Here is a 14,310-nt window from a genome sequence, read left to right as displayed (position 1 = left end):
AAATACGAGCATAAAGTTGGATAAGACGGGCAACGTATTCTACAGGTGGAAATAGATATCTCGCGAGAATATTCGATCATTTCTATCTCTGTTTTCCGCAGCCTCATCCATCTTATCGCGTCCGCGTACTGCACGGTTGGACGTATCGATGCAGGAAACGCGACCGGGGTTTAACAATTCATGACCGATACGAGCAGTATCGGTACTTCTCGTTGACAAATCATCGGACCCGAGCGAACTCCGCGAAACTCCGTTAAAGCAACCGAACGAGGACACTCCGGGTCAATTGGAAACTGATTCCTCGTACGTTGCTTCTCGCCGCTGCAAAGGCAGGATCACGTACTTACGTTTGATATAGGTATCCGTCGGAAAAAGTGGCTCCTTCATTTTCTGTCTAGTACGTAGAAACTTCGGGCGAGAGGGACGGAAAAAAGATTGCATCTTTTTGCCGCCTCGAATCAATCCGTACTATCGGTCCTTGCTTTTTACAAATGTTCTGATTAAATCAACTCATTTTTAAACCTGTCCATATATGACGAGAGTGGCGTAAAGGAAAAATGTTACTAAATTATGTCAAAGTCTCGAAGAGTGCTTTTATGAATTTAATTTGGCCAATGAAGGTGTAGATAATTAAAACTCGGACCTTTATTCGGTGCAGTAAAACAGGGTCTCTGATTAAATGAATGTCAGTGCTGTGTAACTTCAGTAAATGCAATAATATTATATAAAGAACTGTTATTATGAAACATGTATACTGGCATTATTACTCGACTAAAAGTGACATAAGGGGACCATTATTTTTGCAACGAGACACTATGCGTGCAATAAAGGTTCTCTCGGGTTACAAGAAATTTGTAACTGGTGCGCCAGTAATTTTTAAACTCCCCTATACTTTTCCTTCACCGACAGTTCGGTCAAGCTGTTTCGCGGTTTCCCTGCGCTCAGTTTTCCGGCGTAATCTATAGCCGACGGTGAAATAGTTTCAAATTCCTTAGCTTTCAAGTGTCCGAGAATTTACGACGCTCCTTTGACTCGTACTTTCTTTACATCCCACGCTTCACGTGCTCCCGTATTTATTTCCTGCTGTTATTTCGGACGACATATTATTATTAGTAATAGAAGAGTTAATTTTTTTTTAATACTAATTGGCGTCGCGTCCTCGACTCTCGTACATAATTCGGTGGAGTCCCATAACGAACTGGGCCGCGCGGCCTTTGGTTCTTAGCTCGGCGTACGACACCGTAAATTTTCAGGATTTATGGCTTTTAATAGCAGCGATACCCCCTATCCGTTTAAGTGGCGCGATACGTAAAATCGATACGTTAATGTCCATTTTAAAATACGCCGCGATAAATTCGGCCGCGTAATGAGATCGATTTCCACCCACCTCCCTCCTGCCTACGGAGTTACTTTAACGTCCCGAGCCTAAGAGAACGTAGCCGTACCGTATTTCACGCGTCATAATTTAAGCAACTATTCTAGCCAGGGACCATTTCTTGAAAAATTCCCGGAGCCGCGTTTCATGCGTTATTCGGCGATAACAACGAAATCGACGTCTCGCTGCCGGGCGAGGCTTTCCCTCTTGGATTTTCCCGTTGCTCTGATTTGTGCGCGACATTGTTAGCGGCGACACTAATACCGAAGAACAACAGCAGCGCGTGCAGCCGAGTTTATCAACCTGAATCCTAGATACTCTCAAGCGTGCGTGTTCGTTAGCGATATTTTTCACTCGAAATACGACACTCGATGCCGCTCCCGCGGATAGTTTGTTCACGGTACGCCGTTAAAAATTGTAGAGCCATTCGAACGATGGGGATGGAGTGGGGGTCGGAAGTTGGATCCTCGAGACTGGTTAGAAAAAGTTAACGAGAAAAGGAACAGTACTCGCGCGGCACTGATTGCGCGCACTCCAGGGTTTGAATACCAATCCCGGCGATTGATCAATTAGGTTTAGCAGTCGGCTAAACCATCTCTTTGTACACTCTTCAAATTCAATGCAGTTATTCGTCGGAATTATTCCCGGTCGACCTGACCTTGTCCCGAATTGCGCGAATTTCTACGAAAATAGTGACCAATGGTTTTTTAAATATTTGCACGAAATCGCGATATTAACGAGACGAAACGGGGTACGTTTCCCTTTTGCACGGATGGCCGGCGGTAAGAAAGCGATTAGAGCTCCGCCGCGACGAGAGGAGCAGCTCGACAATGAGTCTCGGAGCCTGAAAAACGGAATTACTTATTCAGAAGACCGGTGGAGCGGTTCCTTGAGACAAGAACTCGGTGGCGACTCGAGTGTCAACCGGTCCTGGGATAAAAGTCTCACGGACCAAAGAGCAAGCGCCGGGGTAGCGGTTGGCCGTCGTCCAATGTTTGTTGACTGGAAATTTAGCGGCTGGCGATTGTTTTGGCTGGCTGCCATTATCTCGTATACGTAGGAGGATGCGAGTCGCGCCGGCAAAGAACCGAGTCGCGGAACCTGCCCGCGCCGAGCTTGCAACTGATGCGACGAAAAATTCGCGTTTCATAATTCCTACCTTTGAATCACGAATCTATTCTTCGTTGGACGAGATTCGCCTAATCATTTAAGTGTCCAAGTATTTATCAGCACATTGCATCACCACCGAGCGTTTCGCGTCGCGTCTGTGCGCACTGTGTTGTTCACCAATCTCTGTCCCGTTTCTCTCGGAGCTCATGGATCGATGAATGCGAAAGCCTCCCCCAGAACCGGACGGATTACGCCATAAATAATAAGGACACTGGAGGAAGACGTTCCGCGCCGCGCCGTCTGTCAAGATTAGAGTTTGCGCGAGCCGAGGAACGACGCCGAGAAAATGTGGAAGAGAGTGGAAAACGAACGAGCGCCGGTCCTACAAATGATTGTGTCGCGCGGAGTGCTGCTGCATCGACGCGGCCTCGCTCATACCGATTTCCATTCGGCTCGCTCCGTTCCGCCTTTGCGCAGCGCGTCTCGAAGAATTCGTCGATCTCTTTAAGTGCAGCCCTCGCTTTCTAGCGAACCGGAGTCGCAGCAGTCGCATCTAATTCCCTGCCGCCCTTTGCTCGAACTCATTTCCGCCCTGCCGTTTTCGTGCCCTCGCTAAGAGGTCGCGCGCTTTCAACTTTCGTTTTGTTCGGATTCAGATTCCCCGCGTGTCGACTCGTAAGGATCCTTTCCAATTTACATATCGCATAATTTCTTTGAACGAGACTGCGCGTCGCGTTTATGTCAGCGACGTACGCGAGGCTCGTGATTAAAAAACAAAAAAAGAGAGAAGAGAAACAAACGTTGCGCGAACGTATGATCGCATATGTATAGGCGAGAATAGAACGCGAGCGCACAGGAATTATTTTCATTCGTTAAGCTCTGTGTTCGTTGTTGAATTTAACGAGCGCTGCCGATGAGCTTCGGACAAATATTTATTTTCAACAAACGAGAAAGAAGGGTCAGCTCGTTAAACAAACTCGGCTGGCTCGATAATGAGTATACGTTTCGGCGTACGCACGATTTTAGTTAGCCGAAACATTTTCTTCACTCACTTTTCCTTCTAATTCTCGGCTAGGATATAAGGTTATTAGCTACAGCGTGAGGATAGCTTGTAGTTTAGTAATTAGTTTGGATTCCTTAATGAATTGAAATGGACTCTGCTACTTCTATCATGCAGATTTCCGAGAGATTAAGATTAGAATCTCCTTCGTGACAAATTGAAATTGGATTCTTCGCTTAAGGAAAATTTAAATGATTAAAAATTCAGAAAATACGTAAGTCTTATAGAATTTCAGAGCACTCGACGCATCTAAAAGATTCCTATGTAATATTACATATTCACATATGTATTATAGGACAGTTATCGAAATCGAGGGTGAATCTGCTCCAGGAATGTTTGTGTTAAATTTGTATGCGTCTTTTTCCACAACAAATATTGTTTAAAAAACGACGAATAGTTATGCAAGAACCTAATTAGCATTAAAATAAAAGCATTATTCTATTATGGATTTAGAACGAGCCGATAAGACTTTGGCAGTTCGGACGGACGTTGAACGGTCCCCGCCGCGACGCGTTCACTTCTGAAATCTCGTCCGATGGGATTAGCTTAGGAATATTCGTACGCCGCGATAAGACGACAATTATATCGAGCTAATATTCCGCAATACGTTTGGGATTCTCGCTAATCCGACGCGCATGTTGGGACATACATCAGACGCGGTTGATATACCGTGACTGTTACTGCTCGCGTATGCACATCCTCGCGTTTAACCCGTGTACACGCGCGTGTACGAGCCCAGGATGCTCACCTCTGCTTCTCTCTACCTATGCGGAGCTTTGTGCATCTGCGGCATTTCCGTTGCCGCGTTACACCGGTACCGGTTCCTTGTAAACGACCGGAACGACCACCGGGCTCGGTTTGGTAACCTTTCCATCGGGACACGATTCATTGCGCGCCGGCCTTCTTGTTCCCGCGGAAACCAGTTTACGTAATTCGAAAACAGTAGTCGCTCGATAGAAACGGATTAAAAGTTTTTTTTTTCACAAATTCCGAATTGGCGACGGGACGGGACGGGATCGAATTTTCAAATTGCCCGTTTAAATGACGAATGATTTAATTGGATCGGTGCTAACTATATCGAGGAAGCTAATGATGTCAGGCTACGCGCGGCGCCTGTTTCCGCTTTGGCTCGTTCGGTCCGAGCGATTGTAATTTCGCTGGATGAGAGAAACGTTTGATTCCGCGCGGATCAATGGTCGCCGCAAAAGCTTACACGTTCGCCGGCCGAATTGGCGAATTGGAAATTTCGCCTGCTGCGGTTATTCTCTATAACGATCAAAGTTATCAACAGTAGCTTTCGAGAGGCTCCACAACACACGCTTAAAGTCCAAAGTCCATCGACCCCATTCCGTTGATAAAAACGAGAATCGCTTTCTTTTAATTATTGTTTTTTCTTTTATAACGATCCTCGCCGCGGCGTGAAAACACGCAACTTACATTTTTCGATGATCGTTCTTAATCTGTGGTTCGCGTGACGCGGAACCATCCGAGTAAGTCTTCGTGTGAATTCGTGATAACAAATATGAAAAATAAATTCGAGATGCACGGGAAAATTCTTAGGTATCTACCGCGCCTTAACGTCACTCGTCGTATCGCCGGACAAGTTGGGAATCGCAGTTAAGAATAATATACTCGGAGTAACGCGGTACTTACATTTTCTTCCGGCTGAAACAAACCCGCCGGGAGCTGTCTCAGGCGTAACTGCCAACCAAGTTTCTCTTACCGTGGCCGCGGGAGAGGTACTAACAGAGCCGGGGATGGAGCGTACGTGGGATTCGATGATAAATATTTTGCGAAATTAACGAATAAATATCCGGAGGGGAGTCGGACGTGTTTTTAATGAAATTTATTTAAAGGTCGAGAGATTTTTAATATCGCTGGCTGCGTTGATCGGGTGGAATATTTATTATTAAATTGCACGGTGTTCGGACATTAATTTCGGAAAGTAATTCTCGACGTTACACACCGGCTCGCTGCCTACGCGAAATCGTATCGTATTAAAGTTCACTAGCGAAAAATATTCCGTATCGTCTCCAATGAAATATGCATGCATAAATATTAATGCCGCGCGACTAACGAATCTTATGGAAACAAAGCGTCGGCTAGTGTACTACCCGGAAATATCGAGCATGGAAAACATCCATAAAAGTTCCGCCGGGCGGAACCATCGATTTATCGATAAAAGATAACGAGGAGGAACGGGCGGGGGATGAAATGAAAAAGAGTCACGTAGAGGGACGGAGCGAAAGGAAAGGCGTCGCTGGTCTAACGGTGGAATCTGTAAGGGATATAAACGCGTTCTAGTCAGACGCCGCCGGCAGGCAGATCGTTACCGGGGACGAATGTTAACCAAACTGGAAATTAACATCCTAACTAACAGGACGTGGCCGTACCAATTGTGAAACTTTCCTCGGAGCTGACCAACAATTTCGACGAACTTTCCATCGAATTAACCTCGCGCGAATTTTAACTGTACGGTGATACTGTTTTTATACCACTCCGCTGTTCCGGTTGTGAAAACATTTTCAGTGAAAACAGATATTCGTAAAAATGAAATACATGTTAACATTTTTAGCATGCGCGTGTGTATACGTATTCGTGTAACATTTAGAGGACGGATGTAGGATTGAATGCATGTTTGTGCAACGGTAGCGATGCAGCTGTTGCTATAATAACTTCAGAGTTCAATGCCCGGGCGCGTAACTTTCATTAGCTTGCTTTACGACGGGTTAATTCCATTGTCTAATTTAGCGGCACTGTGAAAAATAATGTTAAATTCATTCCCGTTTACCTCTTTGATTAACACGTTCTAATGGTCCTTTTGAGAGAAATGGCTCTTCCTCTTAATTGAATTAATTCCTGAGGGAAGCGACTCAGCCGGAGCTTATAGCGCGGCTAAGCGAAGAATACTGTTACATATACTTCCATCAAGAACTCGCTTTTTTTTCGCGGATGAAAAATCCTTCCCGCGGTCGAGTTTAATGATTTATTAATACGTAAATGGAAGAAGTGTGTTATATAATACTGCTTTATCGTCGGATGAGTATAATATGTCGGATAAATCTTTATGCAGATTGCATGTCAGAAATTCAGTGTCAGTCCGCGTCGAGTATGAGAAAAAACGGGGTCGAGATCCTTTCATGAGACTCTCGTAATCGAGCTTTTCCATACGCTCCTTTTCCCCGTGCGTAGGATAAGCGCGTTTAATTCGGGCTAACATGGGACCAGGGTTTCGCCGACGTATTATACTTGATCGAACACTGGGGCGAGACGGCTTGCGATAATATAAAGCTGGCTGTCTCGGTCGTCGATGGCGCTCACAAAGAGCCTCTGGATTTACGTAGCAGCCTTGATTTACCCGATGGTCAGCAATAGAGGCATCGAGCCAATCACGTCGCGCTCTTATCGGAAAAGCAAATTGCTACTGGTCGCAGGATCGACCATTATATCGTACCTAATTATGGAACGCAATTACTTCCGGCTTAATCAATTAGCATCGGCGAGTACACCCCGGTCATTCTTGACATATTTACGAGAGGACGGCCGTGTTCTTTTCCCTCCGGTTCGTGCTGATTCGTTAATGAATCACGGCGAACCTCTCGCGACCTCCTCCATCCGGCCGATTATTACTAACCTATATTTACCGTGTAATTAAGGGCGCCCGAGAAAATTAGCTGCCGCGTTCTCCTCGATCCATGCACGGCGAACATCAAAGTGACCCTGCCAATCTCGATTTTTTGTGCCTTTTGATCACGCTTTTAATTATTACGGACAGTACGCGTCCTCGTGTAGATTCAGAGAAACGCTGTCGCCGAGCGTAACCGATTAACTGTCAACTGTCCGTTGTCCGACGTTTGTCAGCCGCTGTCAACGGGGAACATCGACGTCCCGGTCTTCGAGGACATTGACGGATGTAAATTGCACGCGTCCTTAGACGGGTCGGACCTCGCGCGAGAAAAAGAGCCGACTGTTCTCGAGCGTGCCCGGTATTGCCACGGTGAACAATTATGGCGGTAGTAACGAAACTGGGTCTCGAAGAAAATCTGCTTCCGACGTTTCCTTAATTAATGACTTGGCCGAGTACAGAGATAAAGTAAATTGGGAAAACTTCCTCGAGATCCCCGAGAGTTATCCTCCCGTACATTGCAGAAACGAGATTATTACCGTTTGACACGGCCACTGTAACGTTTAATTACTTTTGCTGACCTCGAAATATTACGCGACGCTTTAACGACTCGGTTCAAATTCGGACGTACGTCGGTATTCTGTGTCTCTGTATGTAACCTTGGGGAACACTTTGCTTTCTTCCATTGCAATACCTAAGGACCCAATGGTCCAGGATTCCGGAATATTTTGAAGAATTTTTCCACGATTCGTTGCATTTTTACGATCCTGCGTGGGACAGTGAAGACTGAAAGAATCGCTAATACGTCGTTGCGACCGGAAATGCCATTTTCCCGTGGGAAAACATCTTTTCCGTAGTTAATGGGAACCGTGGCGACGGCACGATCTTGATGGCTGTCCACGGAGTAAGAGAAACGACGGGTAAAAAGAAAAGTGTGCGTAAAAAGCATTCTGCTAGAAAATCGTTTAGACCCGGTGAGTTTACCCGGGCGTGCTCTCGGCTCCCGAAATTATTGATAGGTCGCGGTAAGAAGAGAAAAAGAGCGACAGCGTGCCTCTAAGGTTCTTGTTAATCATTCATGCGAGGCACCACATAATGGCTGCGTGACTAAGAGCGCAAAGGGTTGATTAAATTAGCTTTCATAAACCGTCGCGCCATAGTCAACCACGTCGAAAATCCCTGTTGCCTATATACACAGCTAAGCTTATGTAACCCTACCGTTGCTATTATACACACATACTGATAACGTCAAACCTGGTTACACAAAGAACATCAACTGCTTAAGCGCGACAGATATTTACAATTCCCCGAAGTGGGAATTGTTAATTAATCGCCTACAATCTAGCGAACTATCTTATTATATTGTATGTTGAAAATTCGTTCAAATTTTTCTGTTCCCTTTGTTCGAAAACGAGATGTTCGAGGACGTGAAATACGAAATACCGTACATCGTCGGTTCACAATTTATCCAGACGATATCTATCCACGGTTCGATATTACTTTCGCCGTTCGTTATTTCTGGTGTATCGTTGCGCGGAGCACGAGTGGCGAAATTAACGCGTTCGTTCGCAATTTTTCAAGTGGATCGTATCGGTGTTCTCGCGAGGAGTGGGCGCGTTCCATGAAAACGCTTGACTACTAATTAACAGACAGCGCCCGGACGCCGACGGCGTGGTAAACTGGCTGCAAAATTCGCCGCGGGAACTATTAACTCTTGTTAATCCTTGGCAGAATTATTCCCGGAATTTGGCATTCGAAAGTTTCGCGCGGCCCGCGTTACGTACAGTGAGCGTCGAAGCTGCTCGATATTTCCAAGTATAATTTATTGCCTTCCGGCAAAACTACCGCTGCCCTCGTTTCCTGCCGCGCTCACGATAAGGGACAAAAATTATTCAAATCCCGTACGGATTTTGTTCCTACCCTACCCAGGAGGGGTCCGCCCCGTACCGATGCCAACTTCGTGTTTCATTTGTTTGCTTACAATTTTTATTGTTCTTCGCAATATCGAATTAACGATACATGCATTCGTTTCCTTCCTGTTACCTGTTCCAAATAATTCCGTTCTTATTCTATACACTTAAACAATGCTAGCATGTTGAATTTGTTATTATAGATTCCTATTACTATTAAAAAGCTAATGTAAATAAAACTTGAACATACAATTTCAGATACAGAGATTCTTAAACTAGTTCGTAGTTCTCCGATTGACTGTATAGCCAATGAATGCATCCTTAATTTCACGTTACTTTTATTTTCAGACTATTGAGGAATAGGCTCGTAAAAAGAATAAATAAATTTTCTATTATCGTGCAATAGGATTATTGTCTGAAAGAAATATTTGGTTATCCATGAAATGAATCTGATTGTCAGGATCGATCAGACTTAGTATTCGAAATTGCACGGAGTATCGTATTTGTGAAATTTAATTTCCTTTATACATGGATGAGTAAATTGGAAATTCTGTTGCAACACGGTATCACATTTTTCTGTACTATAAAAGTTCAGCATCGACTAACAAACGACAGTCTAAACTTTTTAATCGATGAAGCGTCGGTAATCGTTGATCGTGAACCGAGGCTCGTTTATCTCGCATTCCTGGCCACTTCCTTCTAATTACCGCTTCATTTTCATCGCGTTTTTAATTAGAACTTCGTCCGAGGCTGAAAACGCGAGTTACAGACAGTTAAAAGTTTTTGTTCGCCACTTGCCTTTCTTCTCTCATTTTTTACGTAATACCGTTTACTCGTTATTGCATGTTTAACGAGTTCGTTTATTATTCAAACGTGTTAACGACTTACAGGCACAGTGAACACGAGAATAATCCACCGCCGTGTACAGTAGGGATCATCGTTACGTCGCCTAACAAACATTTTCTAGGTAAAGTGTGAGTACGATCTTAGTAATTAAGGCCATAGACTTCTTTAAGAATTGTCGTATGAAGTAATCACGTGGTTAATAATGATGGATTGCACAGAACAGGATTAAGTCAGATTGCGTTAGGTCGTATAAAAATTTTCACACTCCCATGATTAATGGGCCAAGAATTTTTTTCGTAGTCTAGAAGAATGCAATATTATTTAAAAAAATGTAACATAAAATGTATGGCAAATTATCCTAAACAGTTGTAAAAACTATTTTAGAAATATGGATTTCTCTCTCAATACGAGAATTATTGATTGAATATTACAAAACTCCACGTTGGATGAGAAAATGAGTGTCAGATCCGTGATGGTCCATGCAGCGTTTCATAGAGACCATGCCCTTTAAAACAAGAATTCGATAAACGTCCAATTACTTTAATTAAAGCACGTAGACGTGTAACGCGACTGAATGAGCAGCGATAACATGCAGACAATTTCTAGCCACGTTGGATCACGCGGACACTCTCAACCGGAAAATCTTTCCTCGCCCGGAGCGATGGGTTTCGCGTTTTCAGAGAAGCTAACACTCACGAGGTATACATGTAGCTCGCCTTGTGCTTTCTCGCATTCTTCCGAGCGCTATCTAGCCCGGAGGAGTTCGCCGGTAACTAACAATCGTTCTTTGCGTCGTCGCTGACGTTGACGAGTGACAACGAACTTCCGTTTTACGTTTGGCTGGCACGAGAGTTCTCGGAGCAGCCCTCCCGATAACACCAGCCCGGCTTACCAGCCAAAGAGACGAAATACGTTCTCCGCTATCAGTAGGAGCCATTATTCCGCGGCCGGATGAAATTAGAGACAGTGTTTGCGCCTGTTCAAATTCCAATGGCGAATTCCAGCCGCGCGTGTGATTTTGCACCAACGGCGATGGGCGACCCTGTCCCTCGTGTTCCCAGGCGCACTTACAAACAGAGGGCGGCTTGTTTAAGCAACGGCGGTACGCGACGCGTGTAGATATTCGACTACGCAAACACGCGTCTACTAAAATCCGTTCGAGTCACGACTCCTACTACCGTCCCGCAATTCGCGTCGGAATTTCTTGTCAAAGATCCCTTACTGCGTTTCAAGATCGAGCGCAATATAATGCCGAGCACGGAACAAGAAAGCACCGTCTAAATCTGTTTCTTCTTCCCCCCACGCTCCGACCCGCCCGCCTCGAGACGTACCGAGACATGAATGCTTCATTCCACAAAAAACGTTTGCGATTCTTGAAAAGTTGACGGCCGCAAATCCTTGAACGTTTCACTCGAGGAACCTCGCGAAGCATCCTTTTCTTTTAACTCCCCGAGACCCGCCCCTTTTCATTTTATTCGGTTCGCCGGCACGGGAAAAGCCCCTCGCGAGGAAACTTATCACAGCGCGGATGAGAACGTCATGAATCGTGAAAAGTTTTGCCGGACTCGCGGCAACGTTTCTTTGTAAACGAACACCAACGACCCCCGGATCGTTATTCAATAATGCCACGGTTTCTGATGACACGGAAAAACCGGGTATGGATGCTCGCCGATGAAAGTGAATATATTGGAAAACTGTTCGACTGCTCGCTGTGAAGTCTAATAATAATAAGAAAATTCCGATATGGCGAGGCAAAACAAATTCGCAATAAGAAATAAGGCAATAAGAATGATATCACAATTCGAGCCATAATTGCTCAAGTATAATGAAAAATAGAGAACGTTTAGCTATTGAGAATGTTAAGAAGATTAGAAAGAGGAGTCTTCCTCTCGATAAAGTATGCGAACCCAGTATAAAAAGTTACAACAAGTAGAATAAGAAAATACAAATTACAGACGCACCAAAGAAACAGACTTTGAGGTAATCATGTGATTATTTATTTATTTCTTTATTTATATTGAAGCACAAATGTGATATAAAGTTTACGGTAAATTATAGGCAGTAAGCTGAGACAAACAAGGGGTGTTATATAGGTTTTCCCCAGAGACCCGAAAAATTGCAATACGAACTGCTTGGCAATAAAATATGTACTTCTCTCTCTAATCTATTATTTATACACTTTTTTACGATATCGTGATCCAAAGATTTTATTAGTGTGGCCATAGACTCGTAAAAAAGTTATGTGTAACACGCGACAGCTATAGGAGATCGTTATATCGCACTCGGTATATGATGAACTTGTACGTATGTAGTTCTGCCTCCCTTAAGGTAAGCTTACGTTAGGGGTAGATGGCGGATTAGATGATTACAAGGTAAGAGAGCTGGCATAAAGTCGAGCACAATAATTGGCGTTTATAGAAACAAGGTCGACTTTTGAAGTCCGTTTCAATATTGCGGTTTCTTCGAGGAAATAACTTATTCGCATGGTAATGGACTAGATACGAGGCAAAGTTAACCATTGGCGACTTCATTCGATTCCTGAGAAATGCTAAAATATCCGCTTTACACGAAACGTCGCTCGTCATTTTAATAAATAATAAAACGTTTCTATCTCGCGTTAATAATTTCTATGCATCTCATGAAAAATGCGGAAAAATAACCGTTCGAATGAATGTGGATTTATTTGATAAAAAAAGTTCCGTGCACCTTTGAAAGTTTAATTTTACGTAACTGTTTGATCGATCATCGAGTCTTTGACCTAGAAGAGCCGACGGTAACGAGTTTCATCAAAAGTTTGCCGGCCACCGCGAGGGCGAGATACTCGGCGTTCTTCTCGTCCTAATATTGTTTTACGATCCAACGATACAACGGAACATCAGTCGACGAAACGATCGTACGACTTATACCCACGTGCATACCTCGCCTTCAATATCGTATACATTTTACCTCGGCCCTCCGCCGCAACTAGTTTCCATCAACGTTAATGCGTCGAGTGTAAAGTTACACTACTGTGCACATAGGTACTGCGTTGCTGTATTAGTCCGCATCGAAATACGTCTAAAACATACAATTATTTTAGTACCTAAGCGAAGTCTAATTGGCAACGGTCTGTTTCGTCTTTCTAGTGGAACAGATTCGTGAAAGAGAAAATACGGACAATTAAATAAATGTAAAGCGTCGCGTGATCAATTCCCGCGTCTAATCAGGTAAACGAAATCTGTTGAATACAGGTAGGAAATTTATGATTCCGGAATTAATCATTCAGTTCACGAGACACGAGCGACGTTCCGCCGCCTAAATGAATTACGCGCTCGACACCTTTTAATTCTGGCTCGTCGGCAGGTGTAACCGGTGACAACGTCGTTTCGCTAATTTTCCGCGAGCAGCTACGAGCAGCCCGGGCAGATCCTGTCAGGAGTTCTCGGTGGCTTGGTCCTTAATCCTGATAAACTGAAAAGTGACTTCAGCCGTGGGCTCGTTTTTCCGGCTACCGCGGACCCCGTTAATAAATTTGTGTTTACGATGTCTGCCTCTGGATATTTTTGTCTCCCCCGGCTATCTCGCAACGCGGGGTCGGCCCGGTCGGTCCACCCCGCCGAACCGTATAAATATCCCGGCGAGCACGGGGTTCCGCTCTCGGCATTAACCAATCTCCGCGCTCCACGCAATCTCGTGCCACGTGTACTACGGATTAGGCCGATCTAATCGTGTCTTCAAATAATATATCGCGCAACCTTTAAACAACCTTGTACGTGCACCGAATATTCTTCTTCATCCCTGTCTTAATCCTTCATCCCTTACCGAAAAATCTTCCCTATCCGTTGCCGTCCTTCGCAAACGAGGATATTCAGCGCGGGCTCAACTACGTTTTATTTGAACGCGCGTATAATTATTCTCTTTCACAATCCGGGTGTTCCTCGAAAATACAGTGTTAAATTTGTATTCTTTATAATCACGACGAATGGGGACAGATTTGGTGCTCTCGAATCGTGGAAACGTGGGCAGGTTGAGGAATATAAAACGTGCAAGAGGCGTCGCGTCGGCTCGATCGAGGAACGATCGCCTTCGATCCGGACTGGGCACAAAGACACGGATATGACAAAGAATCGCTTCCATTCGGCGACGTACACCGGGAGATCGATCAAAGCTAAGCAGATGAAATTTTTCATCGATGCCCTCTGAATACGAAAACGACATCGCGACAAAGCTTTGTTATATTCTTGCTCGCTTACTTTGCCCGGTACCCCTTTAATGATAAAGATCCTTTCTTCGAGCGATCAATCAGATACCTGATCCTCCCGCATAACGGGCGCGAGCCACGATCGTTGCCCAATGAACCGACGTATCGGTTTTACTATTCAATCGTTCGACTGCTCGATATGTT

General features: G+C 44.6%; 1 long non-coding RNA gene across 2 annotated transcripts in view; it reads left to right on the top strand.

The window, feature by feature from the left end:
• LOC108625870 (uncharacterized) overlaps window positions 1-14,310 on the top strand; it is a 127,820-nt gene that overhangs the window by 109,484 nt on the left and 4,026 nt on the right. The gene's annotated exons all lie outside the window — the stretch shown is intronic.

This window comes from Ceratina calcarata, unplaced genomic scaffold (assembly GCF_001652005.2).
Source record: "Ceratina calcarata isolate Rehan_Ccalc_2016 unplaced genomic scaffold, ASM165200v1 scaffold12, whole genome shotgun sequence".
Classification (NCBI taxonomy): Eukaryota; Metazoa; Arthropoda; class Insecta; order Hymenoptera; family Apidae; genus Ceratina; species Ceratina calcarata.
Note: the sequence above shows the minus strand (reverse complement) of the source record. Positions and strands in the feature narration are given on the sequence as shown.